At 54.3% G+C, this 21,267-nt stretch overlaps 1 long non-coding RNA gene across 1 annotated transcript; it reads right to left on the bottom strand.

Annotated features, from left to right (window-relative positions):
- Window positions 1-10,133: 10,133 nt before the first annotated feature.
- LOC136023176 (uncharacterized) lies at window positions 10,134-20,330 on the bottom strand. Its single transcript, XR_010616508.1, has 4 exons — window positions 20,270-20,330; window positions 19,682-19,853; window positions 10,360-10,423; window positions 10,134-10,213 (listed from the first exon to the last, which is right to left on the bottom strand). It is a non-coding gene; the product is annotated as an uncharacterized LOC136023176 (long non-coding RNA).
- Between the last annotated feature and the right edge of the window lie 937 nt (window positions 20,331-21,267).

Raw genomic sequence — 21,267 nt, 5'->3', positions numbered from 1 at the left:
TGTCACACAGCCGCAGTGCCCTCTGATGCTCCCCATCCCCTTCAGCACGCAGGGGATGACCACGCAGCCTCCCAAGGGCCCCAAGCACCTTGCTAGAAGGCAAAGTTGGAGCAGAAGACACCATCGGGACCCTCAGTTCCTCCTCCTACAGGAGTGAGCCCTTCCTTAGGATGAGTGCTGGCATCTTTACTTGTAAGGGGAATAAAGAGCCACCCTGACTCCGACCCCACTAGGTGTCTCTCTTGGCCAAGGCACACGGGCTCCGGCAGCAGCAGCACCGGCAAGGAGGTCCGGGGCCAGGGAAGGAGGTCCGGGGCCAGGGAAGCAGCCAAGGAGCAGGGCTGCGAGCCCCAGACCCTTGTCCCAAAGGCCAAAGGGGATGGAGGTGAGAGGAGAAAGCAGGGATGTGGGAGCAAGGAAAGGGAGCGTTGGATGATGGAGCCTGAGCTCCACAGCCTGCGAGGTACCCATGGGGGGCTCCAGGGGAAAAGCAGCTCTGAATCAGCCTGGAAAAGCCCATCCCTCAGGTCCAGGAGTTCACTGGTGGCCAGCAGCCCGCTGGATTCATTGCCCCCATTCCCAGTCCACCAGCACCTCCAAAGCGATTCCCCCCTCTGGCACGGCACTGAGGTGTCAGAGGAAAGGGTCCTCCACTGGTTCCACGCTAAAAGGCACCCCAGGTGCTGAGCTGCAGCTTGATGCCGCTCCTTTCTGATCGCAGGGGCTGTCAGGACCGCGAAGGCAGCCCTGGTCCGTACTGGTAGGGGTGGAACTGCAGCGGGGATGGGAAGCGGTCACCACTCGCATTGAGAAGGGGTTTGTGTCACCCAGCAGCAGCTCGGAGGTGAGCAGAGGCAGCTTGGTCCCCGGCACGCCAAACCCTGGTGTTCGTGCTGCATCGCAGCAGTCGTCTTAGGAATGGTGAGACAAGCAAAGAGAAGGGGAGCCCAATGCGATCATCGGGGCAACCTCTCACCCCAGGAAGCCAGCACAAACAATAGAATCATAGAATCATAGAATCAATAGTTAGGGTTGGAAAGGACCTCAAGATCATCCAGTTCCAACCCCCCTGCCATGGGCAGGGACACCTCACACTAAACCATCCCACACAAGGCTTCATCCAACCTGGCCTTGAACACTGCCAGGGATGGAGCACTCACAACCTCCCTGGGCAACCCATTCCAGTGCCCCACCACCCTAACAGGGAAGAATTTCCTCCTTAGATCCAATCTAAACTTCCCCTGTTTCAGTTTGAACCCGGTACCCCTTGTCCTGTCACTACAGTCCCTGACGAAGAGACCCTCCCCAGCATCCCTATAGGCCCCCTTCAGGTACTGGAAGGCTGCTCTGAGGTCTCCACACAGCCTTCTCTTCTCCAGGCTGAACAGCCCCAACTTCCTCAGCCTGTCTTCATACGGGAGGTGCTCCAGCCCCTGATCATCCTCGTGGCCTCCTCTGGACTTGTTCCAGCAGTTCCATGTCCTTTTTCTGTTGAGGACACCAGAACTGCACACAATGCTCCAGGTGAGGTCTCACAAGAGCAGAGCAGAGGGGCAGGATCACCTCCTTCGCCCTGCTGGTCACGCTCCTTTTGATGCAGCCCAGGATCCGGTTGGTTTCTGGGCTGCGAGCGCACACTGCAGCCGGCTCGTGTTCATTTTCTCATCGACCAGCACCCCCAAGTCCTTCTCTGCAGGGCCGCTCTGAATCTCTTCTCTGCCCAATCTGCAGCTGTGCCTGGGATTGCTCCGACCCAGGTGTAGGACCTTGCACTTGTCGTGGTTGAACTTCATAAGGTTGGCATCAGAATAGGGGCAGGGAGCAGGGAGGATTGCACGCTGCTGGGAGCTATCGGGGTACCTCCAAGGGCAGGAGGGGGAAGGAAAGGCTGCATCCCCTTGGGAATGAGTCCAGGTCAGCATCCCGAGCTGCACATCCCAGATGGGAACAGATGACTTGCAGGGGGCAAGCCCCCAGGAAAGCACAGCAGATCCTTGGGGGGAGTTACAGGGAACCATCCTACACAGGGCTTGGGAAGCCTGCACCCTCCATGGGCCCTTCCTCCGAGCCCTTTGCAAACAAGGAAGCAGCAAGGCCTTCAAGCCACCGCTTGTGTTAGCGCTCTGCAATGCCGTCGGTGCCAGCAGGGAGAAGCACTCCACATGCCGCTTGTCTGCCTGCTGCTCTCATCCCCTGCTTGCTGCCGGGGAGATGAGAAGGGCAAAGAGAAGATGAAGTCAAACCCAGCACAGCAGCCAAGTGCGTTGCCTCCATCACATCCCTCAGTGATCCCAATCCGGGCACGCTTTCCACCTCACAGTTACTCTCAACCACTTGCCCCACTTGCCCAGAGGCTCCAGTCTGGATTGTGCTGCTAAACTGGGGCTCCAAAGGGGCAGGTTCCCCCCTCCCCAGGCACAGCTCCCTGAGCCCTGGGTGCTCCCATCTCCTGTCCCATGAGCATCACCCCAATAGCCAAAGACCTTGTGTCCCCTCTGCCCCTTCTACCCTCAGCTCCATACATGACCTCGCAGGGGGCTCTTCCACGCGTATAGGGAGTGTTTCCCCTTCTCTTGCTCACCCCATCGTACAAACCCCTCAGCACAACACGCCACCAGACCCCAGCTCAGAGGCTGCCAACAGATGACCCTGAAAAGGAGACATCGGAGCAGGCTCTCAGGGGGCACAACACAGGGCTCAAGCCTTGCACATCCAGACTGAGCTTTAGCCGTGGTCAGCATCACGCGGCTCCTGGCCTGGTCAGAAGACAAAGGATCAACCCGACGTGGGTTATGGCCCCAGAGCAGTGCACAGGACCTCTTTAAGGGAGGTCAGTAATGACTCCCATGTTAAGCACCCATGACAAAGGGGGTGGCTGTTCCATGCAGAGCAGCGCAACAGCATCTTCTGCTCAAGAGAAGCCGTTGTGGAAGGGACATCCCAAACCACGGGATACACAGAACGGGTCAGAGCTGCAGCTCGGTTGTTTCCTTACCAGGAGCATCAGTGCTTTAGTGCTTACAGGATGGCAGCTCCGCCTGGGGACCCTCACTTGGGATGACCTCTCTCCGTGGCACACCTCGGCAGCGATCCCCAGTGCTCCTTGTGGTGGTCCGTGCTCCTCATGCTGCCTACAGACACAGCCTTGGAGCGCAGGAGAAAGCCAGCTGGGACCAGCCTGCCTCCGTGCCAAACGCTATCCCCGGGGCAGAGCTGCTGCTCGGAATAGCAGCGTCCCGCTTGCGAGTGCCTTGGCACAGGTGGGATCTTCCCCATCTGCTGCGCTCACAGCTGAGGAGGATGAGGAGGCCACGGAGCTCCCCAGGGAAGCAGCACGGAGGGTTGCCTTGGAGACCGGAGTGGGTGAATGAGGCCCCGCAGAGAGCATCCCGACATCGCCCGTTGGCCACGGTCCTCAGCCTGGCTCCTTCCGGCCTGGCCACAGAGCTCATCGGAGCGCCGACACCAAGCACACGGCTCACCCAGTGCCCATGTCCCCTACAGCATCGAGCCAGGGTTGGAAACCGCGCTGCTCATCCCAAACCAACCAGGACACAGCTTCGCAAGGGCTCCTCAACGCCCTCCTCCCGGCTTTCCATCCCATCACGCATTACACCACCACAGACCTCTCGGCCACTACCAGTTTTCCACCCTGCCCTAAGTATTATTCCCTAAGGAATTATCCTAGTGGCGACCGCTGGATTTGCTTCCAGTTTAGTCCCTTGCACAGCCACGCTTTATTTCCCCCCTTCTTGTGTAGGCTCCCATTTGAGAGTGTATCCAAGGCCCGATCCCAGTCATCTTGCATGGGAAATGGCTTTATCCAGTCAAGACCCCAGCACGACAGTCAAGCTCCTGGTGGCACAGACAGGATAAGCCAAGAAAGAAATCCAACGGGAAAATCCTCCGCTTACGGAAAACCACTTCTTGCGCAAGTGCTAAGCACAAGCCAAGCCTCGAACACGACCAGCGAGTGCCACGTGTTCAGTTTGCCATGGAATTCCACACTTGGAGGGGGATCTTCCCAGTTTCCACCGGGTCAAGCCTTTCACAGACCTGTACTCCTACAAGGGACCGATGCTCTCTGTGCTCCTGCCTATCGCTGCCTGGCGGTCCTCAAGGCCAGCATCACCATAACAACCTCCATTCTAAAGCCTTTTCATTCAAGGACGCGTGGAAGTGGCCCAGAAGGAGTTAACCAGTGCTCAAGTCCTCTGCGGAGCATTAACCCGCTGCAGCTTCGCCCTGCCTGCCCTTCCAGTGCGAGCTTGGAACCGGGGAAGGGAACATCGCAGGTGGAGGACTGGGAAAACATCTCTCATGGTGAGGAGCCTGCCAGGCTCCCAAGGGGAAACGATGAGAGCCCTGCCGCTTGACTCACTTCCCACTGGAGCCGGTACAGGAAAATCTGGTGGAGGGAACAAGGCTTCCCCCATAGCGGGGAATGGAGAGCTTGGATGAGCTCCCACCTTTCCCATCTCCAGTTTCCGTGGTCGCAGCAGTGTGCAGGGGCGATGCTTACACAGCACGCACCAGGTAAGTGAGCTGCTGCCCCCCGACCTGGTCAACGGGGCTCGCACAACAGCATCTGTGCCCTGCGTGCTCCGGGTTAGGCACGGCTTCTAACAAGAGCAGGAACACGCAGGCTGTGCAACAGGACCACAGGCTTAAAGGGGCACCCCTTTTAACCCTGCCTGGCTCAATGTCCATGCTCCAGCTTACACGACAGGGAATGAACTCGTCGCATCCTCAAAGGGTGATGCTCACGTGTTGGCAGACAAGGTCTTCCAGTGACTTACTAAGTCCGAGGCCTCAGAATGAATAGTCACTGACCAGGATATTGCTGGGGGCTCTTTTGTTAAGAGCCACGTACTCCAGAAACAGACTTACCTATTGCTGGCTGGCTGAGGAAGAGCAGCAAGGAAAAGCTCATTCCCTGATTAATACCAGCCTCCTGCGCTTTCATCTGGAGAAAGAACTCATGTCTAATGCTACCAATGCCTGGAAGGTACCAGACAAGACATGACTTTCCTCGCAAATCCCAGCCAGCACAACCCTAGCACATGGCTCATCCATCACGGATGTACACTGGCTGCTGTGCTCTCCAGCACGGTAGTGGCTAAACCCACCAAGACAAAACGCGACCCTCTGAACCTGCAGCTCTGGAGGCAGCAATGGCCCATGCAAGGATGCTTGCCCTTGACAGGGATGCGGTCCATCAGCTTCTTATAGTTGTCTGAGCAGAGAGCCAGCCTGCCTGGTAGAACAAGGCATTTGCCCAGCGATGAAGTCTGATCTCAAGATCATTTACAGTCTTGGTCAATAAATGGGCTTATGGCTGTTTGAACAGTCACATACAATAGCCCTGGGAGAACAGAGGAGTTGTGTGAGCAGACAGCAGAGGAAACCAAGGCAAACCCTAAACCCTTCCCCATCAGGAATGACATTCTTCCCTCTCAAAAACAGCTCACCCCCCTCCCCATAGCTCTCATCCACTTTCCTACCCACATCTCCGTGCCGGAAACCCAAGAGCTTTTTAATATGACAGGCTCTCATCTCACCTTTCAGCATGTGCCTTCTACCTGGTTCAATCCAGCTTCCTGCATGCAAGTTCACACCGATCTCGCCCCATCAGTTTGGGCAACTCTATACAGCAAAATCTCTGCTAATACCTTTGCTATTGTTCGGCTGTTATACTTGTAAATGGGCTTAACGGGACTGGAGAGCCTTCAGGCTGGTTTAGATACCAACTGAAGGTACCTTTGCAAGCAGGGTTGTAGGCATCCGCTTCACTTGTAGTTACAGAGGGGTTTTAGAGGGGCTGCGTGTTCCACAACACCGCCACAGGCAGTCAGCGGGGCTGGGGCAGAGGCAGAGATGGTCTTTGCTTCAGGTTAGATGTGTTCAAGCTGCATCAACAACAATAAGAGAAACTATAAGGGGCTGGAGGCACCAACATGGGAGAAAGCAGCTCCAAAGTGCACAAACAACCGGCCTACAGCTACTGAAGCACATCGATCCTCTGGGCAATGGAACTATCCTGCACCATGCAAGGGACTGGATATTCCCTAGCAGTCATGGGAGGAGAGGCAAAGGAAACTTGCAGCTGCCTACCAAGGGCTGCTCCCAGGAGGAGAGCTCGGATGAATCTCTTCTTCCTTAGCCCATCACCCCACTGTAGCACGTGGGGTAATACAGGAACAGCCCTGCCACGGCCAAGAGCACGGAGGAGATGAACTCATTCCCTCCTCCTGGGCTTGTTCCTATAGAGCAAACCACTTGCACTGTTGATCCCATGCCTATGGGCCTTGCTTGGCTCCCTGCCCTGAAGGGATTACAAGCAAGGAGAGGTAAATGGCTAGCCAAGAAGGGCAAGGTTTCTGCTGCGTGCAACGGCTAGAGTGTGTGCAGCAACATCCCCATCCCGAGCAAAGCCGTTCCAGGGTGCCCTGCTGTTTGCTGGCACCCAGGCCAGGTACCCGGTGAGGGCAGCAAGGTGGGAAGCTGTTTCAAGCATACCTTCGAGCCGAGGAAAGCACGAGTTGGGGATGCCACAGCAGAGGGAGGAGAGAGTTTTGTCCGTCCAGGGTGTGAACAGCATCCCTTGGACGAGACAGCTTCTACACTGCGTCAAACAGCCTCAGGCAATCCTCTCAGCTCCTCCGCTTCCTCCTCGCAGGCAGGAGAACGCTTCAGAGCCACCTTGCAATGAGAAGGCACACCAGACATGACTATCCCAGCAGATGCCCTCCTGCGAATGCAAAAGGCTTCACCCCAGCGAGCACATTACGCAGAGATGATGCTTCCTCACCTGAGGAAACAGCTCCCAGGAGCCTGGAGCGTTGCTCCCTGCCTAACTGCTGTGTCTCACCCAAAGCAGACACTGCCAGGGCTGCCCATCCCTGCCTCACCCAGCACGCAGGGTTCATGGATAGAGGAGCAAATGTCCCAGCCCTGGCCCTGAACGTTGGCATCAGAGCTTGGGTTTGGAGTGGAGCAGCCACAAAACCCAGGCTCAATAGGCCTGGGTCGTGCTCATACACGTGTCTGAGCCAACTGGAAGACCCACGGCTGCCGTAACTTGGAGCCCCATCAGCGCTAAAGGATCCCAGCTCTTAAGTGAGCTCAGCACTGCCGCAGGGTGCCCGTTGAGAGCTGGTGCACGTCCAAATGCCTCTGAACACAGGCAGAAAGGAGCACGCATCGACCTGCAAAATACCACAGAGGCACCCAGAAAGGACCAAGCCAGGTTCAGGCTCCCCAGGGACAATAGCCCAGTCTCCTGAAGGTTCTTCTTCCGCTACCCTGGCGCGTGATGAGCCACGGCAGCAAGGTACCCGAAGTCATAGGAGACACAAGAAAGATGAAGCTTTAGCTGAGTTTATCTCAGGCCTTACCCAGAACACCACCAGGGTGCCTAACATGGACCTTTCCCAACCCTTCCCACCAGCTCTAACCCCTGCTCCCCGGCACAAGTGCTCCTGAGAGCTGCTGCTGCTGGGGAGGATTGCTCAGCAAACACGCTTGGAACAGCATCCATAAAGGAGAAGTTTGTGTTTCCGGACTGGAAACGCAACCCCTTTATATAGGTTGGATTGGAGATTCAATGGCCAAACTGTTCCCTTCAGCCCTTATTTGCTTTGGACCTCGAGTATACCCCACATGAGACATCTGGCACAGGGCTTCCAGGATACAGTTTGCTTTGGCACAGGCCAGCTCTTGGAGCTCACAGCGCTTCAATGGGATTCTGTGAATTGACCAGCCTCCCTCTCTGCTGTAAGGCTTCGAGTCAAGGTTTCCACATGTGCCTTTAATAGAGATCCACTAAGACACTTACTGCATGTTAAATAAACAGCCCGCAACGAAAGAGAACACCCTCACTGTGCATTAACAAACATGCCATTCACTCAGGCTGCTGCAGCTGCGGAGCCTCAAACCCAACTGCAGTGCCAGGATCAGTCAGTTGATGAGGATAATAATTACCCTATTAATGCTCATTAATGACTGATGTGCTCCTGAGAGGCTGCTTGATGATAACCCCTACAGCAGCCGGGAGGCAGGGAGGCAGAGGGAACAGGTTAGCTCACAGGACAGCGAGCGGTCGCTCTAAGAAGCTCCCAGATGCTATTAGAGAAGCACAATGTGGGGTTTTGGGGAGAATAAAGGTGAAGAGCATCCAAAAAGGTAGCATCTTCCTGACAAGTTACGGGCAGGTGAGTAAATCCCAAGGGTGAGAAACCCAAGCTTGTTTCTACCCGGGTAAAGAGAGCGGAGCAGTAACTACTGGCCACCAGCCCCAGCTATAGAGCTAGCAAAGCAGCAAGGGATCTCTGCCCTAACCACAAGGCCACGTGCATCATGCCAAGAACGCCTCCCATCAACCCTGCTCCGAGGGCTGGCGAAGCCCAAGCAACCTGCAAGCCTGGCACGATGCTCCGAGGCCATCCAGGAGCCAGGAAGGGAATGGAAGATGCCCGGGCTTCCCTTGGAAAGCAAAGCTCGTTCCCCAGGAGAGTCTGGAGCGATGCAGCCTGCGCCCTGTACAGCAGACACAGCTGCTCAGTCCCCATGGGCTAGTGCAGGAGTTGGGACCATGCTCCATCGCTGACCTTCATGGGATGGACCAGATGTTCCAGCATGGGCTACAAAGGGGCTTAGCAGCAGCCCGAGGCCAAAGCTGTGTTGTAACACTTGGCTGCCGGTGCCGAGAGATTCCCTTGCCCCTCATTCCCAGATTGTGGATGATGATTATTCCCAAAAAGAGTTGAAAATAAAGAAAGCAAAAGTGGATTCCTTGCATCCACGTCATTTTCACTAGAAGAATCTCTTCCATACATGGTAAACCTCATTGACCTCATCTCAAAAGAGGCAGGGAGGAGCAAGTTATCACTCGCCATGTACTAGTAGTAACACTGATGTAGCCTAGGGATTCAACCCATTAGCACAGGCAGGCTCTCATTTGTTAGCTTATAAACCAGCGCATTGCCAAGGCCTCTAATGGACTGCAGCTTTAGATATCAATTGTTAAAGCATCTCTGCAATGTCCTATGTTAAAAGGGAAATGACCTCATGTTTCCTTTGAGACTCTTCACCTTCCTCCGGCTCCAAGCATCCCTCCAGCATGCCTTGCTGTGCTCCCTGCCATCCCCTCGCTGCATGGGACTCCAGCACAAGCTCTTTGAGAGCTGGGGTCACTTTCTAAAGCAGTATCAACCAAACCCGGCTCGAAACCACCCAAACAGGCTCCTTGTGAGCTCACCTCTCACTTCAGCTTCCTCTACCAGCACTGAAGAGAAAAGAGGGGAGGAAAGGCACATTCAAGGCAGTTTGTGAAGACTTCCCTCCATGCTTTGGGTCCCATCAGAACTAGACGTGGTTTGAAGTGAGAAAACAAGAATGAGAGGAAGGCTGAGCTTGGCCAATCCCTTAGAGGTGCTACTGCCTGTACTGAGCCCCTGAATACAGTGAACAGAGACCCCGCATCGCTTGCAAACAACCCATAGGTCGTTTTCCTTTCATCCCCTTCTTTCCCGTTCTCCAGGACCAGGAAGCACACAGGAGCACCAAAGGCTCCTGGGGCAGCCCAGCACACAGAGCGCCAAAGCGGGCACATTTGAAGGTCCTTTGATCAGTGTGATCTCAATAGGAGAGGAGCCCAGAACCCTGCTCCAAGCCTGATGCTCTGGAGAAGACACTTGGCAAGACCGGGAGGGGAGGCCAGTAGCCATGACAACCACTCATTCCTTACTATGAAGACAACAAAAAGGACTCCTGAAGACACAAGCCCCACAGCCGCTGCCTCCGTCTCCCCTGTCCTCCACCCTTAGTCACACCATGTGCACTTAGGAACGGAACACAGGCTCCCCCTTAGTTCAGAGAACCCCAATACCCATCCCTCCCCTCAACACACGCAGGCCAAGCTGCTGCATTTCATAGCTCTGCATCACAGTCTTCCTCACTGCACCACTAATCTGCCAGCGTTTGGCTTCGAAGGGCTCAAACAACAGGACAAGCAACCTGAAAATGAGCAATATGGGTGCTAAGAAAGAGGTAAAGCTTAAGGAAATCCATCGTTTCACGGCAGGGCTTCATCTATTTAGAGCAGCAGAAACGCTTCTGGTGCATGCAACTTACTTCTCATTGCTATTCACCGTTCACGTCAGGTAAGCAGCTCTCATCTCCACTGGGCAACCACATCGCTGGTGCTTAGGAGCTGTGCGGAAGGCATAAAATGAGGAGTGCAATTAAAGTCCATCAGATCACAGCAGTGCCACAGGCGCGGTGCAGGCAAAAGGCATTGAACAAAGCAGCACCCTTGCCCTCCCAGCCCACGTCCCACAGGTCAGGTCTTGTCCCTACCTTTCACTGTCTTCACATCAGCTGAGCCCTCCCAGCTCTTCTCGCTGTGTTGTCCTCTCGGCACCTTCATCCGGACACAAAACAGAGATGGGATTCTAAAGGCTTTGGTTCTTCAGCCATTCATTGTTACCTGCCCCTGCTTTAGGAAGAGGAAAAGGCTTCTACACCCTTGAGCAGGGCAGGAAGGGCTCTAGAAGCTGGTTAAGCCCGAAACACAGACTAAGGAGCGGGGGAAACCCCTGCTTCTGCGAGTTCCTTGGATCTTAGCCTCAACCCCAGGCCCTTTCCAGATGACCTTTGCTTTCTCCAAGTGAGCACCTTTGCCTCCTCTTCCATTCCCCAGCTCCCCACACCCCAAAGTACAACTAGATAGGAATACAGCCACTGCACAGCATGGTCCCACCACCCCGACTCAAACACCACTTCTGTTTTACCATCATAGGATCATAGAATAGTTAGGGTTGGAAAGGACCTCAAGATCCTCCAGTTCCAACCCCCCTGCCATGGGCAGGGACACCTCACACTAAACCATCCCTCCACACTATCCCCATTTCACCTTGGTTTTCTGGGAGTCAGGCTGCTTGCGTTCAGCTCCTGGCTCTGTGCAAGCTGTATTGCCCTGTGGGCGATGCTGCAAGTGTTATACGTGTGCTCTGTGGGGACTTTTGGGTGCCTACGGACCGAGGGGTGCACGTTCCCTGTGTTAATTCAAGATGTAGGGCAGCTTCTGCCTCCCTTGGAGGCAGCGACAAGAAAACACCCAGATCCTGAGGTTTTCCTAGCATCCTTGAGGATCTGCTTTTCTGGCCTGGGCAATCCATGTTAGCCCAAAGAGAAACTGCCCTGGAAAGGGAGCCAGGACGGTTTCACACGGCAGCACCGACAGCTCCTGCATTGATGCCGAGGGAACAAATGTGCCTGGTGAAGCAGAGAGGTTAACATAACCCTGTCCCTGCTCCACGCTGCAGCAAGCGTGAAGGTTCAAGGAGTGAGTGCAGAGATGTGCGGTGAGCACACAAACACCTTATTTGGGAATGTGCCGCTTTAAACGCGCCAAAGAGGATGGAAATCGAGCACAGAAATTCAAAGCTGACATCAAATGAGCTCTGCAGAATGAGCTTTTCATTACATGATGTTCAAAGCACCTTTTCTTCCCGGGGAAATAAAAGGAAAGGGGGTTAAAGCTGTCCTCCTCTTTAAAGGATGCTATGAAGTAGTTCTTATGACGAGGCAGAAGTTGCTGGGGGATTGAGTTTCGAGTTGGGGAAGAGCAGCAGAAAGGAAAGGGAAGAAGATGCTTCTGGCTGAAGGACATAGAATCGTAGAATAGTTAGGGTTGGAAAGGACCTCAAGATCATCCAGTTCCAACCCCTGCCATGGGCAGGGACACCTCACACTAAACCATCCCACCCAAGGCTTCATCCAACCCGGCCTTGAACACTGCCAGGGATGGAGCACTCACAACCTCCCTGGGCAACCCATTCCAGTGCCTCACCACCCTCACAGGAAAGAATTTCCTCCTTAGATCCAATCTAAACTTCCCCTGTTTCAGTTTGAACCCGTTACCCCTTGTCCTGTCACTACAGTCCCTGACGAAGAGTCCCTCCTCAGCATCCCTATAGGCCCCCTTCAGGTACTGGAAGCTGCTCTGAGGTCTCCACGCAGCCTTCTCTTCTCCAGGCTGAACAGCCCCAACTTCCTCAGCCTGTCTTCATACAGGAGGTGCTCCAGCCCCTGATCATCCTCGTGGCCTCCTCTGGACTTGTTCCAGCAGTTCCATGTCCTTTTTATGTTGAGGACACCAGAACTGCACACAATGCTCCAGGTGAGGTCTCACAAGAGCAGAGCAGAGGGGCAGGATCATGTCCTTCGCCCTGCTGGTCACGCTCCTTTTGATGCAGCCCAGGATACGGTTGGTTTCTGGGCTGTGAGCACACACTGCCAGCCCATGTTCATGCTCTGGCTGATCCAGTTCAACCCCTTTCCTTCAGAAGTCAGTGCAGAGCACTCAGTGCTCAGGGCAGTGGTTAGGACAGGGGAGGCAAAGGCAGGTAACTGGGCTGCTTCAGCCCCAGCACTGGGGTCTTGTAGGGGCACCTGTGAGGGTGCTGAGGAGCAGGGTGCTCAGAGAAGCTGTGGCTGCCCCATCCCTGGCAGTGCTCAAGGCCAGGTTGGACACAGGGGCTTGGAGCAAGCTGCTCCAGTGGAAGGGGTCCCTGCCCGTGGCACCAGATGAGCTTTAAGGCCTCTTCTAACCAAAACCATCCTGTGATTCCATGAAGATGCTCCTCCAGGTGCTTTGCAACAGGGGAGAAGGTGCTGTGTGAACACAGGCTCCTAACACTGCCCGGGAGCTGCCAGTGGCTGAGGGGAAACAGTGCAGGTAACACCATTTCCATGGACGCCACAAACCAAAAGGAAGCAATCAGGGAAAAGCCGCTGGACTGAGCAAGGGAATGAGTTCCCCTGATTACCACAAGATGCTCCCCAAGTCTGACAGCATCTCTTGGAGCAGATGCGTTCCCATTCTATTGCCTCAGCCTCCAGCCTGCGTGGGCAGATTCCAGCACCAGCCGCTAACGTTAACAAGTACCGAATGAGCATCGACAGTAAGAAACTGCCTTGGCTTTGGGTGGCTGCAGCTTTCCCATCCTCCGGGCCAAGCTGCGAGCGGTTGGCTGGTATTATTCACATCAGAAAGTGCTGCGTTTTGTAAAGCCCAAACCACTGAAACCTGGATCCCTGAAAGCAATTGCTAGAAAGGAAGGAGCGGAGCCCTTGGAGCTGTTCTGCAGACACAGAGCAGCGCAAAGGGGCAGGTCTGAGCTTCTTCCAGCAGTGACAGCGAACTCTGCCTGCGCCGCTGCGAGCCCCTGCAGATGTTAGTGAGGGATGAAGGATTATACACACTCACACACACATCCAGGCAGGTTTCGCTCACTAATTCCCCATGTGAGTAGCTGGATGTGAAGCGGCTGCTCAGCGATGGATGGAGGCTCTCGGAGTGGTACCTTCTCTTTGCTGTGTGTTTCGAGATGATGCAGGTGAGCAGTGCTGGCGAGGCACCAACTGCACATCTACAGCTCCCTGACTCATGGCTGACGGGCTCCACTCTGCCAAGGAACCCATATTCCCTTTCCTGGTGGGTAGACAGCCCTGGGTGGCATAAAGCACACACAGAAACGCACCATGCAGGGATCTGAGGAGCATCTGCTCCTTCCAGATGTTCAGTCATCTCACTGCTTGTTAGATTGGAGGACAGGGACCCCCATCGGTTTCAGGCAGGTTTGCAGCTGCAGAAATGCCGCATGTAAAATCAAGGCGCGTTCCCCACCACTGTGCTTCCCTGATCCCCCCCAAGCATTCCGTACAGACCCAAGACTTCTGCTCTGCATTCTGCCACCCGCTGCCTCCCTCCCCATCCGCCTTACAAATCAGTGCAGATCATTACAACAGCTTGTAAAGAACGACCGCTCCGGAGCCTCTTTTCCACTTCCCTCTCCCTTCTCCCCATTCCCGTGGTCAGAGCAAGCTCCTTCTCTTTCTCTCCTCAGCAATCCCCAGCCACGCTCAGAAAGAACTCTTGGAATCAGACAACGGTGGCTTTAAGGAGAAAAAACGTGCCCTGGAACGAGGGGACAACTGCGGCAGCCACCTGAGCCCTGCAGGGCTCCATGAGGATGGGGATGGGGTGGCTGCTTGGAAAAGCTAGGGATGGAGAAACGCCGCTTGAAACCTTGCCAATGAACCCCTCAAAGGGTGAGGGAAGGGTCCCTGTGGCACTGCAGGTATCTTCCCCGCTTGCTCAAGCTCCGCTTCGCAGCTCAAGCTCTCGCCCTCCTCAGGGGCCCCCTCTCTACCCCCGCTCTCCATCCCCGTTTCTGAACGAGCTCCAAGGTTGATTTCCTGCGTGTTTGAATAGGACCAGCTTGACACAGCCTGCCTTGGGATGAAATCACCAACTTGGCTTGCCTTCTGTCTGCAAAACAAATCCTTCTGCAGGGCTTTCATCTAGCAAAAGGACAAGGGCTCTGAAACGCAGGCCGGCCGCTGCCAAGTTCCTGTGAGCTGCTGCCTGAGTGAAGCTCATGTTTGCTGCGTACGTAGCTTAGCTCTAACAAAGGTTACCTAGCTGAGCTGTCCCACTAAAAATAACCCGTGAGCCTCCTCCTGTTTGCTCCCCTCGTCACTCGAAAGAAGGCAGCAGAAACGCACTGAGATAGGGAGCGCTTGTGGGGATCAGCTGTTTCCAGAGGGGAATGGGAAGCCACGCAGAGGGAAATCTCACACACAGCCCGAGCGAAGGCCAGGGCAAGCTTGGAGCAAGGGAAACTCGAAGGGAAACTTCTTCTATGACCCAAACTTCCAAGGTATTTAGGTCATGATGGGAATAATGTTCCCTGGGATAGCTGCCTTTCCTATTCCTCTGCAGAACGTGGTGATGATGGTGATAACTCACAGGGAGCCGAGAGCTCTGCACGTGTGGTATGCAAGCTCTAGCATGCAAGGGCATAGCGGTACCACATGCTCGGGGGGCCGCGCTGTGGTTGCTGCACTGGTTTTGGGCCATGGTTGCTTCTGTGATAGTCCTCAAAGTCGACAAGCAGCTTTAGTGAGGGCTGGTGGGTAGGATTTGTACCCTAAACGAGTTGGTTTGCCTCCTCTTGGTTTGCCTCTAAACCTTGAAGCCAGCCCAAGACCTGTCTCTGCCCTTCCCCATCCCCTCTGATTTCCTCCCCCATTCCAGAACACACAGTTTCTGTGCTCGCAGGGCAAGGAGGGACATGGGCAGCATCACTTCCCTCTCCCCAGCAAAGTGCTGGGGCAGAGAAGCACAGCAGGAGCCGTGGGTTCAGTGCCAAGGGCACATGAGGGTTCCTGTTCTCCAGGAGTATTCCAGGCAGCCTCAGGTGAAGCTGCACCGCAAGGCATTGCAGCCATGCCGGGTGGTGAAGGTGTTTGCTGGGCACACACGAGCAGGAGCCTGCCCTCATTCTTGCTCACACTCCTCCTTTGCTGGAGAGCTGGGGTCTGAAAGCCACCATATGGTTATCATTGGTACGGGAGGAGCGTGTGGGCCAGGACATGTGTAAGTCACATTTTCCTCTGGACCACACTCAGCCTACACTTGTTTATTGTGGGGGAGGGACTGGAAAAAGCATTGACTCACCGGCAGGAACAAAACAGTTCGAATCAGGGGTTGAAAAGGGCCCTTTGCAACACAGCTCTTCTGCTGGAGCAGGGGGAAGGGGACAAGGACCGAGTGGGAAAGCTTGCGGGCTGCGTGGTGCTTTCCCTTGGTGGATAGAAGCGGATATAGCGAAGGGATGGCTCTTTGCATCATTGCTCTAGCCCACGTCCTGCTCTAGCCTGGACCTGCCTGAACCCATAAAGCCAACTAAAGAGCCGGGGTACCTCTATTGCTCTAGTCAGGTCTGGTTTAGGTGTTGCTGCACTTATGTCTCCATCAGAGAGGAAACTCAGATGGGAACCCTGTATCTCAAGCTACCCACCCACCAGCTAGGATATAATGATGCAGACAGACCAAACTGCACTCTGCAATGGCCCCCACAGTGCTAAGAGGCAGCGTGCTGGGAGAGGAAGGGATTAAAGGTCTAATGCGGAACTTGAGGTACAACACGCAGCTCTGCTGAAGCTTTCTTAGCCGCTCTGCAAGTGCTATTGGGCAGCTTTGTGCCCCAGCTTTCCTATATGAATGCACGTGTAGTTCTGCTATGATGAAGAAGAAAATGAGTCTGTGTGAATCAAAGACATCAAATGGCTGTGGACAAAAAGGCCTCACGTTTGGGCAGTGCTGCCCTCTGCTCCACAGCTGAGCGGAGCAGCTGCTCTCGTGTCTGGTTCCATGAGGCTGGCTTGAGATGCATTCATCTACTTACAAAGCTCCCGCAGATCTAAAGAGGCTCTGCTGGGTCTAAGGTTTGAGCCAAGCTTAAGCCTGGGTTCTGCTGCATCCAGCTCCATTTGCCACGACAGCCTGTGCCAAGCTCGCCTGAGCATGGGAATGGTTTCCAGCCCTCATTCTCAGCTCTGCTCTCTTGCCTCTTCCCATTCTTCCTGCCTTGTTCTGCTGCTGGAAAACACACGAACAAGGAGATCAGCCAGAGCCCAAAGGTCTTTCAAGTGTATTCCAAAAAGCACGAAACCTCTGTCTCTATTCCTTATGGAGTCACCCAAAGCCAATTCTCCCCCCACCCCACACACTCTCCTGGACATCTGAGAACAGTGAGTGCCTCACATAACTGATGGGGGTCCCTGTCCTCCAATCTAACAAGCAGTGAGATGACTGAACATCTGGAAGGAGCAGATGCTCCTCAGATCCCTGCATGGTGCGTTTCTGTGTGTGCTTTATGCCACCCAGGGCTGTCTACCCACCAGGAAAGGGAATATGGGCTCCTTGGCAGAGTGGAGCCCATCAGCCGTGAGTCAGGGAGCTGTAGATGTGCAGTTGGTGCCTCACCAGCACTGCTCACCTGCATCATCTCGAAACACACAGCAAAGAGAGGGAGGCATTCGCAGCATACGTGGGTCTCCTTGCGCAGCCCAAACCACTACTGGAGCAGGAGCCTCTTGTCTCCTGTTGCAGAGCAAGAGCAGACAGGAACAAAACACAGGGGTCCTTAACCCACGACACCCGGGTGCTCTGCTCAGCTATCCCACCTCTGCCTGGCATCCAAGGAAGCAGGAGCTGCTCGCTTCCATTGAGGAGCAGCACAGACCCACTGAGGCTGCTGAGCCAAGGCTTTAAGGGGAAGGAGGGCGCTTTGAAGGCACAGCCCAGCCCTTTGCAATCTCCCCTCTGGAGATGGACAAGTGAGATCGTACCTGCCAGGTGAGAAAGGGGAGAGATGCGCTGACAAGTCCCACCCACCGGCGCTGGAAGATGCAGCTCCATTGTGGACTCAGCTCAGCTGAGCTTCCAGACGTGTGGAAGTTTATAGTTCGCATCCACAAGGTATTAATCTAGTTCAGGCACTTCCAGCGCGGCCACTGAGCTGCCAAGCAGCAGCGTTGGGACTTAGAGAGGAGTAATCCCAGCCTGAGCTTCTTGTGGCATCCTAAGCTGCCTGTGTCGTCAGTCAGCAGAAACCTGAGCTGGGATTCTTTCCTTTGCACTGAATTATTCCCAAGCCTTGGCAGGGCTGGTGGAAGGTGCTGAACTGACTGCCCTGGAGGACCAGGCTGTCATTTGTCCTCAGAGACGGGCAGCAAGGACTTCAACCCGCTCTGCCAACGTGCTGCAGAGCTCGTCGGACTGCTCTTCTTTCCTAGCACTGCGCTCTCCGCTTGCTGCCCCTCAAACCCCGCAGCCTCAGCCTGCTGTAGCTTACCCACAAGGCCAAACCCAGGGTGAGGTTTAGCCTGTGTGAATGGCAGCCCTTAAAGGGGGAAGCAGCCTCCCCCAGACCCGCTGCTGATGCTTATCACGGCCAGGGGCAGATCCTGCGCTGGCCTAAGTGCCATGAGAGCAGCGTGTCTGTAGAGGATTTCACCCCCCTAACACGCAGTGCTCCCCAGTGTTGTGCATTCAGTCTTCCGCCGTGTCCGATCAGCCCGCAGCAGCTGTTCTGCACTCTCAAATCCGAGCATAAAGCTCTGAGCTCATGGGGGAGAGCCTGTCTGTGCCTTGGGAATGTGCCTGAGGAGCCGCGTGGCTCTGCATGAGCCTGTACCTGCACCCAGGCTGGAGTGAGGGGGAACCAAGGAACCCTCACACACAGTCCAGTCTGAATCCCTGTTGGAGGCCATAGGATTCTGCAGGGTGGTTTGTGTATGTCTGTGTATGCGTGTGTGTAAGAATTCCTGCCCGGATGTGCAGACAAAGCTGTGTAATCCCTTATAGAGCAGTTTGGGTTGAAGGGACCTTAAAGCTCATCGAGCTCCAACCCCTTGCCATGGGCAAGGACACCTTCCGCTAGAGCAGCTTGCTCCGAGCCTCATCCAACTTGAACACTACCAGGAACAGGGAAACCTCTGCCAGTGCCTTACCACGAGTGTTCCACACTGAGAACATGAGAATAACCACTCAATGGCACCAGCGTGAGCTCACGTACGGGCATATTCCACAAAGGAAGGTGAGTTTTAGCACAAGCAAAATGCTTGAGCATGGGAATACCAGAGCGCAGCATCACGAAGCCCTGATACACCCTGTGCCCAGGCACAGGAGCAAAAGGAACACAGAAACACACTGGGTTTGGGATTGTGTCTACTCAGTCAAGAACTGCTAGTCGTGTTGCTTGCCCCATGGCCAATTCAGATAAGGAGAGCAAATGGCTGAAAGAGAAGGGAGGGGAAACCGCGACATACACTAAAAAAAAGGCATTATCCAAAGACTATAAAAGGCAAAAGTCTGGACGAAGGAGAAGAGAGAGGGCTGCCAAGCGCTCATGACAAATGAAAGAGGAGCAGGCTGCTGCCAGGCCTTGGCACGTGTGCTTTGCTTGTATAAATCACTCACTGTAGACCTATGGTAGTTCCTGCTGACAAGCTGTCCTGCTCCTTGGCTGGGGGAATAGGGCATGTGCTTTACATGTACTTACAGGATAGTAAACTGTTATTAAAAAAGGGGGGGGGGGGGGGAGAAACCCCCCCCCCCCGATTTACTTACGGGTTTGCTGCTCGGCTGTATTGTCACAGAGCAAATGCACTCGTGCGCGGCGGAGTTTGGGTCCATGGAAAACTCCAGGCTGACATCCCTATGGAAGCTCTTGACCTCTGAAGGGGATAGGCAGAAAGAAACCATCTCCAAGAGAACACGGAATAGGCTAAAGCCACAGAAATGCTGGGCGGATTCCAAACAGCCCCAAGGATGTGGTTCCCCCCCAGACACCGGTGAAGGTCGCAGCCTGGTTCGGGAGAAGGGGGAAGCACTTTGAGGCAGGCTGAGATCCCAGCTGGGATCATTGCTACATCAAACCCACATGCCTAGGATGGACGCGGAGCAGAGAGGCTGCCTAAGCTCAGTTAGCAGCCAGCAGCCCTGAGGGGAGAAGGCAGTTTCCAGAGGGAAAAGGGGGGACATGTGCTTTGCCTGCAGGCTGCCCGGACTGCTGGGAGGAACAGGCTCCAGACAGCAAAAGATAGGAAGGATGGATGTTCAGCTTAAGGGGGGAAAGGAGAATTCAAAGCCAATAAAGGATTTAGACAGACATTATAGGAAGAGAAGACATAATTGAGGCGAACCTGACCAGACTAGTTCTGTCTGTATTGACTTTGCCTCTCCACGTTACAGGGCATCCATCCTGCTTTATCACTCAGCAAGCTGCACAAATGCACACAGTACATCCATACAGGCACGCACCAGTCTGGGCAATCCAAGGGTTGCTCCACCACAGCACCGACTCCATCCAGAACCCATCAGCCTTCCCAAGACAGTTGTCTGGCTGTCTAGTCTATCCCACGCTGACAGTAATCCCGCTCCATGCCAGTCCATGCAGTGGTTTTTAGGAAACATGCTGTCAGGACATTCAAACCTACAGGAATAAGAAGTGAAACCCAACAAAGATAGGAATTCTTACGGTGCCGCTTGTTGCAGTGCTTCCAAACCCAGCTTTGGTTGGAACACAGCTGGATCGTGTTGATCCACAACCCACAGAGCAGCCTGGTTGGAAAAGACTGACTTATCCTGGATGTCTTCTATTGTATTCCTCAGTTTATGGGCTGTAAGCCCACACCTCTGCTGTAACCTGTTCTGATCGGTCCCCAGGGCTGGTTTGTCCTCAAGAGCCTGGTTATGCCACTCTCTGAGTTTTACTGCTTATTTGTCCTGGCTACGTTGGGAGGAAAATGCTTATGAGATGAAACCAGACCTATTTAGACAAATAACTGCTAACGTAACAAACCCCAACAACCGCTGCAGCCGAAATCTCACCCCAGATTGAGAACTTACTTGAGCGTGCAAGCAGATGGAATTCCAGTAAGAATCCTACCGCTAATTCACAGGGAGTACAAGTTCTTCAGGACATGGGCTGTGGATTCAATGGAAAAAACCCAAGAAAATGAGATGTTTGTGTGCATTTGCAAAGTAAGGCTGGAGCCAAAGCAAGCACTCAGGGTTTCCAAATCACAGCTCCTGGCCCCAGCTGATGGACTCGCTGCCTTGCTAGTAGAACTTACACGACCAGCACAGGGGATGCTTTGAAATGGCTTCTGCTGCTGAGGTCCTGGGGTGGATCATGGGGAGACGAAGGTCAGGCTTGTGCAAGGCTTGTATGGTAAAGTAGGTCACTGATCCAACCCATCCATTTAGGGTTATATGCCTTCCTGATGACTTCAGCACCTAACTGTCTTGACAACACCAGCGAGGAAGCACCGCTGCCAAGGCATTAATGGATCTAGGGCAAACCTCAGCCCCGAGCAGGAAGCCAGTGTTAACACCCAGGCACCTCAACCACCTTCCAAACAACGCTTACCCAGGATCCGAAGCTCAACCTGAATCCTTGGCAAGCACATCTGCAACAAGTGATGTCTTTGCAGTCACACACAAGCCTGCATCCAATGCGTTTGACATGGTACTGAGGATCCCTGCTTGTCCTTTAGAGATGGGGACAGTGAGGCACTCACCCAAACGATGTGCAGCAGGGAACTGTCACTGGACACCAGCACAAAAACACAGCTCTTACTTTTGGAGCAGTACCAGCATCCAGCCAAGCCCAATTGAACCTCAAAACCCGGTATGAACACCTCAGCTGTTAAGTATGTGGTTATCTCCAGTAGCTTACTTTGGTCTTCTTTAAAAGGTGTGGCTGTGAGCAAGTCATGAGCATGGGGATTAAAGGAAGGGGTGTAAGAGGTTAATTGGGTTCTGTTTGGAGAGGGATTTAGGCTGGCTGAGTTTTTTCACTCAGCAGCACAGAGTGCAACATGTCACTTGTAATTGAGCTAATG

The sequence above is a fragment of the Lathamus discolor genome, chromosome 17, assembly GCF_037157495.1.
Source record: "Lathamus discolor isolate bLatDis1 chromosome 17, bLatDis1.hap1, whole genome shotgun sequence".
Lineage (NCBI taxonomy): Eukaryota > Metazoa > Chordata > Aves > Psittaciformes > Psittacidae > Lathamus > Lathamus discolor.
This window is presented reverse-complemented; position numbering and strand designations above follow the sequence as displayed.